We start from the raw sequence: 14,395 nt of genomic DNA on the forward strand, positions 1-14,395 counted from the left end.
TTCGGCGGGGTAATCAGACGCTAGAGGTCCAGCTGCCTCCCGGGCTACGCTGTCTCCTCTGTATGCTGCTTGCACTGCTTCCTGGTTTATTGCGAGCGGCATACAGAGGAGACACCGTAACCCGGGAGGGAGCTGGACCTCTAGCGTCTGATTACCCCGCCGGAGCCTGCTGTATATGCCGCTTTCCCGCCGCTCATAAAAGGAGGGGGGACCCCCAGGAGGGGCGAGGAGGATCGGAGTCGGGCCCCTACCCCACTAAACTACCTGTCTACCTACCCTCCCACCCGGCTACCTAACTGCCTACCCTCCCACCCGGCTGCCTAACTGTCCACCCTCCCACCCGGCTACCTAACTTCCCACCCGGTTACCTAACTTCCCACCCGGCTACCTAACTTCCCACCCGGCTACCTAACTTCCCACCCGGCTATCTAACTTCCCACCCGGCTATCTAACTTCCCACCCGGCTACCTATCTGCCTACCCTCCCACCCGGCTACCTAACTGCCTACCCTCCCACCCGGCTGCCTAACTGTCCACCCTCCCACCCGGCTACCTATCTTCCCACCGGGCTACCAAACTGTCCACCCTCCCACCCGGCTACCTAACTTCCCACCCGGCTACCTAACTGCCTGCCTACCCTGCCACCCAGCTACCTATCTGCCTACCCTCCCACCCGGCTACCTAACTGCCTACCCTCCCACCCGGCAACCTAACTGCCTACCCTCCCACCCGGCTTCCTAACTGCCTACCCTCCCACCTGGCTACCTAACTGCCTACCCTCCCACCCGGCTACCTATCTGCCCACCCGGCTACCTAACTTCCCACCCAGCTACCTAACTGACCACCCGGCTACCTATCGGCCTACCCTGCCACACAGCTTCCTATCTGCCTACCCTTCCACCCGGCTACCTAACTGCCTACCCTCCCACCCGGCTGCCTAACTGCCTACCCTCCCACCCGGATACCTAACTGCCCACCCGGATGCCTAACTGCCTACCCTCCCACCTGGCTACCTTACTGCCCACCCTCCCACCTGGCTGCCTAACTGCCTACCCTCCCACCCGGCTGCCTAACTGCCTACCCTCCCATCCGGCTACCTAACTGTAGGCTACCTAACTGCCTACCCTCCCAACCGGCTACCTAACTGCCTACCCTGCCACCCAGCTACCTATCTGCCTACCCTGCTACCTAACTGCCTACCCGTCTACCTATCTGCCTAACCGGCCACCCAGCTACCTAACTGCCTACCCTGCCACCCAGCTACCTATCTGCCTACCCTGCTACCTAACTGCCTACCCGGCTACCTATCTGCCTACCCTTCCACCCGTCTACCTATCTGCCTACCCTGCTACCCAGCTACCTAACTGCCCACCTGGCTACCTATCTGCCTACCCATCTACCTATCTGCCTACACTGCCACCCAGCTACCTAACTGCCCACCCATTTACCTATCGGCCTACCCTTCCACCCGTCTACCTATCGGCCTATCCTTCCACCTGTCTACCTAACTGCCCACCCGGCTACCTAACTGCCTACCCTCCCACCCGGCTACCTAACTGCCTACCCAGTGCAGTGCCTGCACCACAAATAGCGTCCCAGCCTGCCCAACCACCCTCCCTCCAGGTAATTAATGTTAGCCCACTATAGACCTGGCTACGTATACTGCATTTTGTAAGGAAATCTGGCGACAATCTGATTGCATTTTGTGGGGAAATCTGGCAACAATCTGATTGCATTTTGTGGGGAAATCTGGTGACAATTTAATTGCATTTTGTGGGGAAATGTGCTGCCAATAAGATTGCATTTGTGGGGAAATCTGCTGCCAATAAGATTGCATTTGTGGGGAAATCTGCTGCCAATAAGATTGCATTTGTTAAGAAATGTGCTGCCAATAAGATTGCATTTGTGGGGAAATCTGCTGCCAATCTCACTGCATTTGTGTGGAAATGTGCTGCCAATCTCATAGCATTTGTGGGGAAATCTGCTGCCAATCTCATAGCATTTGTGGGGAAATCTGCTGGCAATCTCATTGCATTTGTGGGGAAATCTGCTGCCAATAAGATTGCATTTGTGAGGAAATGTGCTGCCGATAAGATTGCATTTGTGTGGAAATGTGCTGCCAATCTCATAGCATTTGTGGGGAAATCTGCTGCCAATCTCATAGCATTTGTGGGGAAATCTGCTGGCAATCTCATTGCATTTGTGGGGAAATCTGCCAATCTGATTGCATTTGTTTGGAAATATGCTGCCAATCTCATTGCATTTGTTTAGAAATCTGCTGTCAATCTGATTCCATTTGTGGGGAAATCTGTTGCCAATCTCATTGCAATTTGTGGGGAAATCTTCTGCGAATCTGATTGCATTTTGTGGTCGGCCGGCCCTCCACCATGTGGTCTGGAAAAACCCTCCATGCCCGCGAAGTTGGACAGCTCACTGCTAAGCTCTTGTATATTTGGCCCCACCCATGACCACGCCCACATGCTGTTGTGATCGTCCTCTTTTCTGGAAATCAAAATATGGTCACCCTACAATACGTGCCATGGCCAGAAGGTTGCTGTGTCTCCCAGCACTCTAGATGTGGTAGCAGGACCCTACTGTCACGCTCGGTGGTATATTCTCCACAGTCAGCACGTAATGCATAACCTGACGTGAAGGAGACACACACGCAAGCACAAGGAACCAGGATATCCCCAGTTATAGTGCGAACGCACTAGTGGAGGAGAGGACTGACTCCAGTAGGAGATGTGGCGCACAGAGCAGGCGTAGATCAGAGCAACGACAAACATTACTTAACAATAGTGGCTCAGTGCAAGGTAGCGCTGAGCGCATTAACCAGAACTCAGAAAGATCAGGACAGGTAGATAGAATGAACGCTTGCTAAACTAGTCACTGACTCAGTAACAGCAAGCGCCCATAAACAGGACTGACTGAAGCGAGGTAGCCAATCGCGAACGCAGGGATGGTCTACTTCGCAAAAACAGGACTGAGCTATCTAAGCACGGGTGATCACGATAAGCGCAATCTACCGAAACGTGCTAAAACTGACTGAACACAGGATGTCAACAGTTCGAGTACGTATATACCAGCAGCACTGATATATTAACGTAACACGAATACAAGGAAAATAACAAACACGCTAGTATGCGTATATATTGGCGATGAACCAATATATGATGCAAGACCAGCAGAGTAACAAATACTGATAAACAGGAACAGGACTAGAAGGACTCACTGACTCCTACGCAGGAGTCAGTGCAGTCCACACGGGATAACACGAGAACCAGGAACGGGCCCAGAGTAACAGGCTGAGACTGAAGCTATGATAGCCCGTGGAGCACTGCAGGAAGCAGCTCTTTATATTGACGTCATCCAATGGGAGCAGACATGCAGATTCCCACACAGGTGAATGATAATCAGTCACAAGCTGGCAGCAGGAAAAGGCAGACAAAACTATGCAACCTGCATGAAAGGGATTGCAGCTCCACTGCAACACACAATGTTTGATTTCACAAGAGCATCCCAAACTGTCATGAACTGCAGAGCGACTGCAAATGGAATCAACACTTAGTGTGAGTGCAAGCAAAACTATGCGAGCAAATGCATGTAAAGAAACAAAAAACTGCTTGTCTACAGTACAACTGCAGCCAGCAGTACATGCTGCAGAAGTGATCATAACACATACAGAGGAAGTCCCATCACCTGCAGGATGACATCATCAATACGTGCCATGGCCAGAAGGTTGCTGTGTCTCCCAACACTCTAGATGTGGTAGCAGGACCCTACAGAGGAAGTCCCATCACCTGCAGGATGACATCAATACGCATACCTCCCAAGATTTTAAACTTTGAAACCAGGACACTGGGCACACCCCTAACCACACCCCCTACCACACCCCCCTACACACGCCCACCATCGTTTTTTGAAATTTTTTTTTAAATAATATTTATGCCCTTATTTTGTTTTAATTAATATACCCTCACCCTGCCCGTGGGTGGGGAGGAGGGTAAGGGTGCCCGTGGGTGGGGAGGATGGGTGCCACTGCACACAAAAAAAAATGATCGAGGCGCCAGCCGCGCGTGGTATGCGGGATGCGGCCATATCATTACTACCTCCCTCCCTCGTTCCCTTGAGATCTGCCCCCCCTGTGTCCCCGTTAGCAGAGTGCGCAGCGAGCTGTCATTACCTGTGTCCATGCACGGGTACCGATGTCTTCATCCAGCTTCCTGCTTCCTGTGACGTCACAGGAAGCAGAGTGAAGCCGGACATCGGTATGCGTGCATGAACACAGGTAATGACAGCCCGCTCCGCTCGCTGCGCACTCTGCTAACGGGGGACACAGGGGGGGCAGATCTCAAGGGAAGGAGGGAGGGAGGTAGTAATGATATGGCCGCATCCCGCATACCACGCGCGGCTGGCGCCTCGATCATTTTTTTTTTTTACTGCTGCCCACTGCCGCCGGGACTTGGGGGGCTCATACCGTGACAGCGGGAGAGCCCCCCCAAATCGTGACAGTCCCGACGAGATCGGGACGGTTGGGCCCTCTGTCAATACGTGCCATGGCCAGAAGGTTGCTGTGTCTCCCAGCACTCTAGATGTGGTAGCAGGACCCTACAGAGGAAATCCCATCACCTGCAGGATGACATCATCAATACGTGCCATGGCCAGAAGGTTGCTGTGTCTCACAGCACTCTAGATGTGGTAGCAGGACCCTACAGAGGAAGTCCCATCACCTGCAGGATGACATCAATACGTGCCATGGCCAGAAGGTTGCTGTGTCTCCCAGCACTCTAGATGTGGTAGCAGGACCCTACAGAGGAAGTCCCATCACCTGCAGGATGACATCATCAATACGTGCCATGGCTAGAAGGTTGCTGTGTCTCCCAGCACTCTAGATGTGGTAGCAGGACCCTACAGAGGAAGTCCCATCACCTGCAGGATGACATCACCAATACGTGCCATAGCCAGAAGGTTGCTGTGTCTCCCAACACTCTAGATGTGGTAGCAGGACCCTACAGAGGAAGTTTCATCACCTGCAGGATGACATCAATACGTGCCATGGCCAGAAGGTTGCTGTGTCTCCCAGCACTCTAGATGTGGTAGCAGGACCCTACAGAGGAAGTCCCATCACCTGCAGGATGACATCATCAATACGTGCCATGGCTAGAAGGTTGCTGTGTCTCCCAGCACTCTAGATGTGGTAGCAGGACCCTACAGAGGAAGTCCCATCACCTGCAGGATGACCTCACCAATACGTGCCATAGCCAGAAGGTTGCTGTGTCTCCCAACATTCTAGATGTGGTAGCAGGACCCTACAGAGGAAGTCCCATCACCTGCAGGATGACATCATCAATACGAGCCATGGCCCGAAGGTTGCTGTGTCTCCCAACATTCTAGATGTGGTAGCAGGACCCTACAGAGGAAATCACATCACCTGCAGGATGACATCATCAATGCGTGCCATGGCCAGAAGTTTGCTGTGTTTCCCAGCACTCTAGATGTGGTAGCAGGACCCTACAGAGGAAGTCCCATCACCTGCAGGATGACATCATCAATACGTGCCATGGCCAGAAGGTTGCTGTGTCTCCCAGCACTCTAGATGTTGTAGCAGGACCCTACAGAGGAAGTCCCATCACCTGCAGGATGACATCATCAATACGTGCCATGGCCAGAAGGTTGCTGTGTCTCCCAGCACTCTAGATGTGGTAGCAGGACCCTACAGAGGAAGTCCCATCACCTGCAGGATGACATCATCAATACGTGCCATGGCCAGAAGGTTGCTGTGTCTCCCAGCACTGTAGATGTGGTAGCAGGACCCTACAGAGGAAGTCCCATCACCTGCAGGATGACATCATCAATACGTGCCTTGGCCAGAAGGTTGCTGTGTCTCCCAACACTCTAGGGCAGGGGAGTGAAACTATCACCTAGTCTAATGCTGGGAATACACAATGAGATTTTTGGGCAGACAGATGGCTGGATAGATAATTTCCGATCTGAGTTTGATCGTTTTTCTTATCAATTTTCTCATAGAAGTGAATGGAAATCTATCAGGAAAATCGATCGTCCAGTAAATTTTCCGAAAAAACCCGTTGTGTAATCCCGGCATGAGTCACGTGCCAAATGTTTTTTTATTAAGATTTAACATTTATTAAAGTCTCAAACAAGGTGATGTAACTATGGCAACCATGGAAGTAGGGCTGCTCCTCCCCCTTCTGCAGAGTAGCGCAGTGGAGGAGTCTAATATTTACCTGCTCTGGTGCTACTTCCAGTCTCCTCTGATCTTCCCGACAGCCACACACTATGCTGCACACCTCTGAATGCAGGTCATGTGATCAGGAGGAGGAGGTATGGAAGCACAGAGCGTGCAGCTGCTGGGAAGAACAGAAGAAACTGACGCATTGCTGGAGCAGGGAAATGTTATGCGCTCTATGCTGCACACCTCTGAATGCATATCATGTGATCAGGAGCTGGAGGTATGGGGGCACAGAGCGTGCAGCTGCTGGGAAGCTCAGAAGAGACTGACGCATCGCTGGAGCAGGGAAATGTTACACCCTCTATGCTGCACACCTCTGAATGCAGGTCATGTGATCAGGAGCTGGAGGTATGGGAGCACAGAGCGTGCAGCTGCTGGGAAGATCAGAAGAGACTGACACATCGCTGGAGCAGGGAAATGTTACACGCTCTATGCTGCACCCCTCTGAATGCATGTCATGTGATCAGGAGCTGGAGGTATGGAAGCACTGGGCGTGCAGCTGCTGGGAAGAACAGAAGAGACTGACGCATCGCTGGAGCAGGGAAATGTTACACACTCTATGCTGCACACCTCTGATTGCAGGTCGTGATCAGGAGAAGGAGGTATGGAAGCACAGAGCGTGCAGCTGCTGGGAAGAACAGAAGAGAATGACGCATCGCTGGAGCAGGGAAATGTTACACGCTCTATGCTGCACACCTCTGAATGCATGTCATGTGATCAGGAGAAGGAGGTATGGAAGCACAGAGCGTGCAGCTGCTGAGAAGAACAGAAGAGACTGACGCATCGCTGGAGCAGGGAAATGTTACACCCTCTATGCTGCACACCTCTGAATGCAGGTCGTGATCAAGAGAAGGAGGTATGGAAGCACAGAGCGTGCAGCTGCTGGGAATAACAGAGGAGACTGACGCATCGCTGGAGCAGGGAAATGTTACACACTCTATGCTGCACACCTCTGAATGCAGGTCATGTGATCAGGAGGAGGTATGGAAGCACAGAGCGTGGAGCTGCTGAGAAGAACAGAGGAGACTGACGCATCGTTGGAGCAGGGAAATGTTACACACTCTATGCTGCACACCTCTGAATGCAGGTCATGTGATCAGGAGAAGGAGGTATGGAAGCACAGAGCGTGCAGCTGCTGGGAAGAGGAGGCACAACGCATCTCGGGAGCAGGTGAATATCACACCCTCTATGCTGCACACCTCTGAATGCAGGTCATGTGATCAGGAGTAGGAGGTATGGAAGCACAGAGTGTGCAGCTGCTGGGAAGAACAGAAGAGACTGACGCATCGCTGGAGCAGGGAAATGTTACACCCTCTATGCTGCACACCTCTGAATGCATGTCATGTGATCAGGAGCTGGAGGTATGGAAGCACTGGGCGTGCAGCTGCTGGGAAGAACAGAAGAGACTGACGCATCGCTGGAGCAGGGAAATTTTACACACTCTATGCTGCACACCTCTGATTGCAGGTCGTGATCAGGAGACGGAGGTATGGAAGCACAGAGCGTGCAGCTGCTGGGAAGAACAGAAGAGAATGACGCATCGCTGGAGCAGGGAAATGTTACACGCTCTATGCTGCACACCTCTGAATGCATGTCATGTGATCAGGAGAAGGAGGTATGGAAGCACAGAGCGTGCAGCTGCTGGGAATAACAGAGGAGACTGACGCATCGCTGGAGCAGGGAAATGTTACACACTCTATGCTGCACACCTCTGAATGCAGGTCATGTGATCAGGAGGAGGTATGGAAGCACAGAGCTTGGAGCTGCTGAGAAGAACAGAGGAGACTGACGCATCGTTGGAGCAGGGAAATGTTACACACTCTATGCTGCACACCTCTGAATGCAGGTCATGTGATCAGGAGAAGGAGGTATGGAAGCACAGAGCGTGCAGCTGCTGGGAAGAGGAGGCACAACGCATCTCGGGAGCAGGTGAATATCACACCCTCTATGCTGCACACCTCTGAATGCAGGTCATGTGATCAGGAGTAGGAGGTATGGAAGCACAGAGTGTGCAGCTGCTGGGAAGAACAGAAGAGACTGACGCATCGCTGGAGCAGGGAAATGTTACACCCTCTATGCTGCACATCTCTGATTGCAGGTCGTGATCAGGAGAAGGAGGTATGGAAGCACAGAGCGTGGAGCTGCTGAGAAGAACAGAGGAGACTGACGCATCGCTGGAGCAGGGAAATGTTACACGCTCTATGCTGCACACCTCTGAATGCATATCATGTGATTAGGAGAAGGAGGTATGGAAGCACAGAGCGTGCAGCTGCTGGGAAGAACAGAAGAGACTGACTCATCGCTGGAGCAGGGAAATGTTACACGCTCTATGCTGCACACCTCTGATTGCAGGTCGTGATCAGGAGAAGGAGGTATGGAAGCACAGAGCGTGCAGCTGCCGAGAAGAACAGAAGAGACTGATGCATCGCTAGAGGAGGTAGACATTAAGCCCCCTCTACACCATTCAATTCCAGGCGCAATTGATTGAATTTCGATTGGTTTAAATTCAATTAAATCGATTAAATCCAACATGTCCGATCGGGATTTGATCGATCGTGTGATCAATTTGCATTGAAAACTAGTCAAAAACGATCGCGCCTGGAATTGAATGGTGTAGAGGGGGCTTAACATTGCTCCACTACACTACTCTGCAATGTGGGGTGAGGGTGTCGGGGTGCAGATGAAGGTGTGTGTGTATTTTACCGTCCCAGGGGCGGCAAGTTTACCATGCCTCAAGACTTCTCTCTACCCATCGCCATGTCCTGGGGTGGCAGGTGTACTGCACCTGAAGGCCTCTCTCTACCCAATGCAATGTCCTAGGGTCCTGAAGGCCTCTTTCTACCCATCGCCATGTCCTGGGGTGGCAGGTGTACTGCACCTGAAGGCCTCTCTCTACCCAATGCAATGTCCTGGGGTCCTGAAGGCCTCTCTCTACCCATCGCCATGTCCTGGGGTAGCAGGTGTACCATGCCTGAAGGCCTCTCTCTACCCATCGCCATGTCCTGGGATGGCAGCTGTACTGTACGTGAAGGCCTCTCTCTACCCATCGCCATGTCCTGGGGTGGCAGCTGTACTGTACCTGAAGGCCTCTCTCTACCCATAGCCATGTCCTGGGGTAGCAGGTGTACCATGCCTGAAGGCCTTCTCTCTACCCATCGCCATGTCCTGGGGTGGCAGGTGTACCATGCCTGAAGGCCTTCTCTCTACCCATTGCCATGTCCTGAGGTGGCAGGTGTACTATGCCTAAAGACCTCTCTACCCATCGCCATGTCCTGGGGTGGCAGGTGTACCGTACCTGAAGGCCTCTCTCTACCCATCGCCATGTCCTGAGGTGGCAGGTGTACCATGCCTGAAGGCCTCTCTACCCATCGCCATGTCCTGGGGTGGCAGGTGTACCGTACCTGAAGGCCTCTCTCTACCCAATGCAATGTCCTTGGGTCCTGAAGGCCTCTCTCTACCCATCGCCATGTCCTGAGGTGGCAGGTGTACCATGCCTGAAGGCCTCTCTACCCATCGCCATGTCCTGGGGTGGCAGGTGTACCGTACCTGAAGGCCTCTCTCTACCCAATGCAATGTCCTGGGGTCCTGAATGCCTCTCTCTACCCATCGCCATGTCCTGGGGTGGCAGGTGTACTGTACATGAAGGCCTCTCTACCCATCGCCATGACCTGGGGTGGCAGGTGTACTGTACCTGAAGGCCTCTCTCTACCCATCGCCATGACCTGGGGTGGCAGGTGTACTGTACCTGAATGCCTCTCTACCCATCGCCATGACCTGGGGTGGCAGGTGTACTGTACCTGAATGCCTCTCTACCCATCGCCATGACCTGAGGTGGCAGGTGTACTGTACCTGAATGTCTCTCTACCCATCGCCATGACCTGGGGTGGCAGGTGTACCGTACCTGAAGGCCTCTATCTACCTATCGCCATGTTCCGGGGTGGCAGGTGTACCGTACATGAAGGCCTCTCTCTACCTATCGCCATGTCCTGGGGTGGCAGGTGTACTGTACCTGAAGGCCTCTCTCTACCCATCGCCATGTTCCGGGGTGGCAGGTGTACTGTACCTGAAGGCCTCTCTACCCATCGCCATGTCCTGGGGTGGCAGGTGTACTGTACATGAAGGCCTCTCTTTACCCATCGCCATGACCTGGGGTGGCAGGTGTACTGTACCTGAATACCTCTCTACCCATCGCCATGACCTGGGGTGGCAGGTGTACTGTACCTGAATACCTCTCTACCCATCGCCATGTTCCGGGGTGGCAGGTGTATACTGTACCTGAAGGCCTCTCTACCCATCGCCATGTTCCGGGGTGGCAGGTGTACTGTACCTGAAGGCCTCTCTACCCATCGCCATGTCCTGGGGTGGCAGGTGTACTGTACATGAAGGCCTCTCTTTACCCATCGCCATGACCTGGGGTGGCAGGTGTACTGTACCTGAATACCTCTCTACCCATCGCCATGACCTGGGGTGGCAGGTGTACTGTACCTGAATACCTCTCTACCCATCGCCATGTCCTGGGGTGGCAGGTGTACTGTACCTGAAGGCCTCTCTCTACCCATCGCCATGTTCCGGGGTGGCAAGTGTACTGTACCTGAAGGCCTCTCTACCCATCGCCATGTCCTGGGGTGGCAGGTGTACTGTACATGAAGGCCTCTCTTTACCCATCGCCATGACCTGGGGTGGCAGGTGTACTGTACCTGAATACCTCTCTACCCATCGCCATGACCTGGGGTGGCAGGTGTACTGTACCTGAATACCTCTCTACCCATCGCCATGACCTGGGGTGGCAGGTGTACTGTACCTGAATACCTCTCTACCCATCGCCATGACCTGGGGTGGCAGGTGTACTGTACCTGAAGGCCTCTCTCTACCTATCGCCATGTTCCAGGGTGGCAGGTGTACCGTACCTGAAGGCCTCTCTCTACCCATCGCCATGTTCCGGGGTGGCAGGTGTACTGTACCTGAAGGCCTCTCTCTACCTATCGCCATGTTCCGGGGTGGCAGGTGTACCGTACCTGAAGGCCTCTCTCTACCCATCGCCATGTTCCGGGGTGGCAGGTGTACTGTACCTGAATACCTCTCTACCCATCGCCATGACCTGGGGTGGCAGGTGTACTGTACCTGAATACCTCTCTACCCATCGCCATGACCTGGGGTGGCAGGTGTACTGTACCTGAAGGCCTCTCTCTACCTATCGCCATGTTCCAGGGTGGCAGGTGTACCGTACCTGAAGGCCTCTCTCTACCCATCGCCATGTTCCGGGGTGGCAGGTGTACTGTACCTGAAGGCCTCTCTCTACCTATCGCCATGTTCCGGGGTGGCAGGTGTACCGTACCTGAAGGCCTCTCTCTACCCATCGCCATGTTCCGGGGTGGCAGGTGTACTGTACCTGAATACCTCTCTACCCATCGCCATGACCTGGGGTGGCAGGTGTACTGTACCTGAAGGCCTCTCTCTACCTATCGCCATGTTCCGGGGTGGCAGGTGTACCGTACCTGAAGGCCTCTCTCTACCCATCGCCATGTTCCGGGGTGGCAGGTGTACTGTACCTGAAGGCCTCCTCTGTATTTGGTTTAGAATATCCCAGTGTGTGATTGCCCAGCTGGCTGTCCTCGTCCATCATTAGATTGGTGCACATACTTCCTCTAGACAAGCCTGATGACCCTACGGAGAGAGTGCACAACATGGGCGAGAGCTGACACCATATCTGAGACCACATGTCTGGACTCTCACAAGGATAGTGAGGCAGGTACTGGTGAGGGAAGTGTCGGTTGCACACCTGCAATACGGAGGAAGCCATTGGCATGGTATCCACATCTGCCTCCATCCAGTCACATGATGCTGGGTGGAGTTCTCTTTATCTGTCAGTGGTCACCTGGGACTCCAGCCACACCTGACAAGGCTCTCACTTCCTTGCAAGCTTACAAAACTTTATAGCACAACTGTAGTGAGAAAATATGGAGGCTGCCATATTTATTCCGTTATACAATACCAGTTGCCTGGCTGTCCTGCTGATCTCTCTGGCTGCAGTAGTGTCTAAATCACTCACCTGAAACAAGCATGCAGCTAATCCAGCCACACTTCAGTCAAAGTACCCGATCTGCTGCATGCTTGCTCAGGGGCTGTGGCTTAAAGGACAACTGTAGTGAGAGGTATATGGAGGCTGTCATATTTATTTCCTTTTGAGAAATACCAGTTGCCTGGCTGTCCTGCTGATCCTCTGCCTCTAATACTTTTAGCCACAGCCCCTGAACAAGCATGCAGCAGCTCAGGTGTTTCTGACATTCTTGTCAAATCTGACAAGATTAGCTGCATGCTTGTTTGTGGTGTGATTCAGACACGACTGCAGCCAAATAGACCAGCAGGGCTGCCAGGCAATATTGCTTAAAAGGAAATAACTATGGCAGCCTCCATATACCTCTCACTACAGTTTCCTTTAAAGTGTAAAGCCTGGTACACACAACTCTGTGCAGTGAGGCGGTTGTTATCAGGCGTGTGCACAGCGGCCTCCAAGTGCCCGGCGGATCTACTCACTCCCAGCAACGGCCGATTCTATTGTTCATGCCTTTCCCCCACCCACCATGACATCACACACCTGCAGCTCCACCCCCTCCCACCACATAGCAACACTGTGCATTGTAAGCTACACAGCTGACACGCATGTGTGAACCCAGCCCAGCGATGTCAGGCCTTGATCCCTGATGGAGTGACATCAATTACAGATGTGTACATACCTTTAGAGGCAGAGGATCAGCAGGACAGCCAGGTAACCGGTATTGTTTATAAAGGAAAATAAATATGGCAGCCTCCATACACCTCTCACCTCAGGTGTGCTTTAACTTTCCTGTTAAAGAGACACTGAAGCAAACTAGTTTTGCCCATTTCACCTTATAATTCGCTTCAGTGCTCTCATGACAAGTAAACCGCTGCGTCCCTGCCACAAAACGAGGGCTGCAGAGCCCCCAAATCCCTCTGCAAACATCCATGACCAACTTGGTGGTGGATTTTGCTACTCTGAGAGGCAGAGCTTGTAGCTCTGCCTCTCTTGCCATCAATCGCCGCCTCTCTCTGTGAAGGAAGAGTGAGAGGGGGCGGGGAGAGGCGGCGATCCGCCGCGATTGACATCAGGAGGGGCAGAGCTGAAGCTGAAAGCTCTGTCCCTTCCAGGAAATGCCGGTTGGATTGCCCCCCAGGGATTTGGGGGCTCTGCAGCCCTCGTTTTGCAGCGGGGACGCGGCGGATTACTTGTCATGAGAGCACTGAAGCGAATTATAAGGTAAAAATGGGCAAAATTAGTTCAGTGTCTAAGTTTGCTAAGGAATGTTTCTCCTCTGTATGTCAGTATATATAAGCTGTGTTTTGTACATTGTCAGGAACCAAGTCTGATGAAGGCTTACTATAAGCCGAAAGCTCACTGTTTATTCATCTCTAAGTTAGCCAATAAATGGCATTAAAGCTTCTTGCTTTCCCTGATGGCCAACACAGCACAACACTCTACTGCTTCTTCCTGCATGACACAGGACTGGATCAGAAACGTATAAAGCCATTTCTTACATGCATAAACTTATACAGGATTTTCTGGGTGTACACAATCCAGTTCAAGACCGTCCCACTTTCTTTGAAATGTAAAAATGATGCCTGGATCTAATGACTGCATCAATGAGACTAAACGCCATCGATTAACCACTTCACCACTATTGCCTAGTACACACCATGCAATCTCCCGTCAGATAGACGGTCGAATAGATCATTTCCAACAGGTCCGATTTGATTTCCGATCACTTCTATACAAAATTCAATCAGATCGGACCTGTCAGAAATATTCGACTGAACCATCTATGTGACAGGAAATTGCATGGTGTGTACAGGCATAACGTTTTTTTTTCCTTTCAGGGCTTCCGAGGCCAAATGAAAAATCGATGTTTTACTTACCTGGGTCTTCTTCCAGCCCCTGACAGCCGTCTCATTCCCTCGCCGCAGCCCCGCTCCTCCTCGGTGTCCCCTCTGGCCACTCGCTATAAAGGCGACCCGTTGGCGAGGTCAGCTTACATTTTTCATTTCATCTCGAAAATCCTTTAAAATCCACAGCAATTTTCACCTTTCAGAGCTGCTTCGATTCATTCAGCAATAACTTCATCACACCTTA

Source organism: Hyperolius riggenbachi, chromosome 1, assembly GCF_040937935.1.
Source record: "Hyperolius riggenbachi isolate aHypRig1 chromosome 1, aHypRig1.pri, whole genome shotgun sequence".
Lineage (NCBI taxonomy): Eukaryota > Metazoa > Chordata > Amphibia > Anura > Hyperoliidae > Hyperolius > Hyperolius riggenbachi.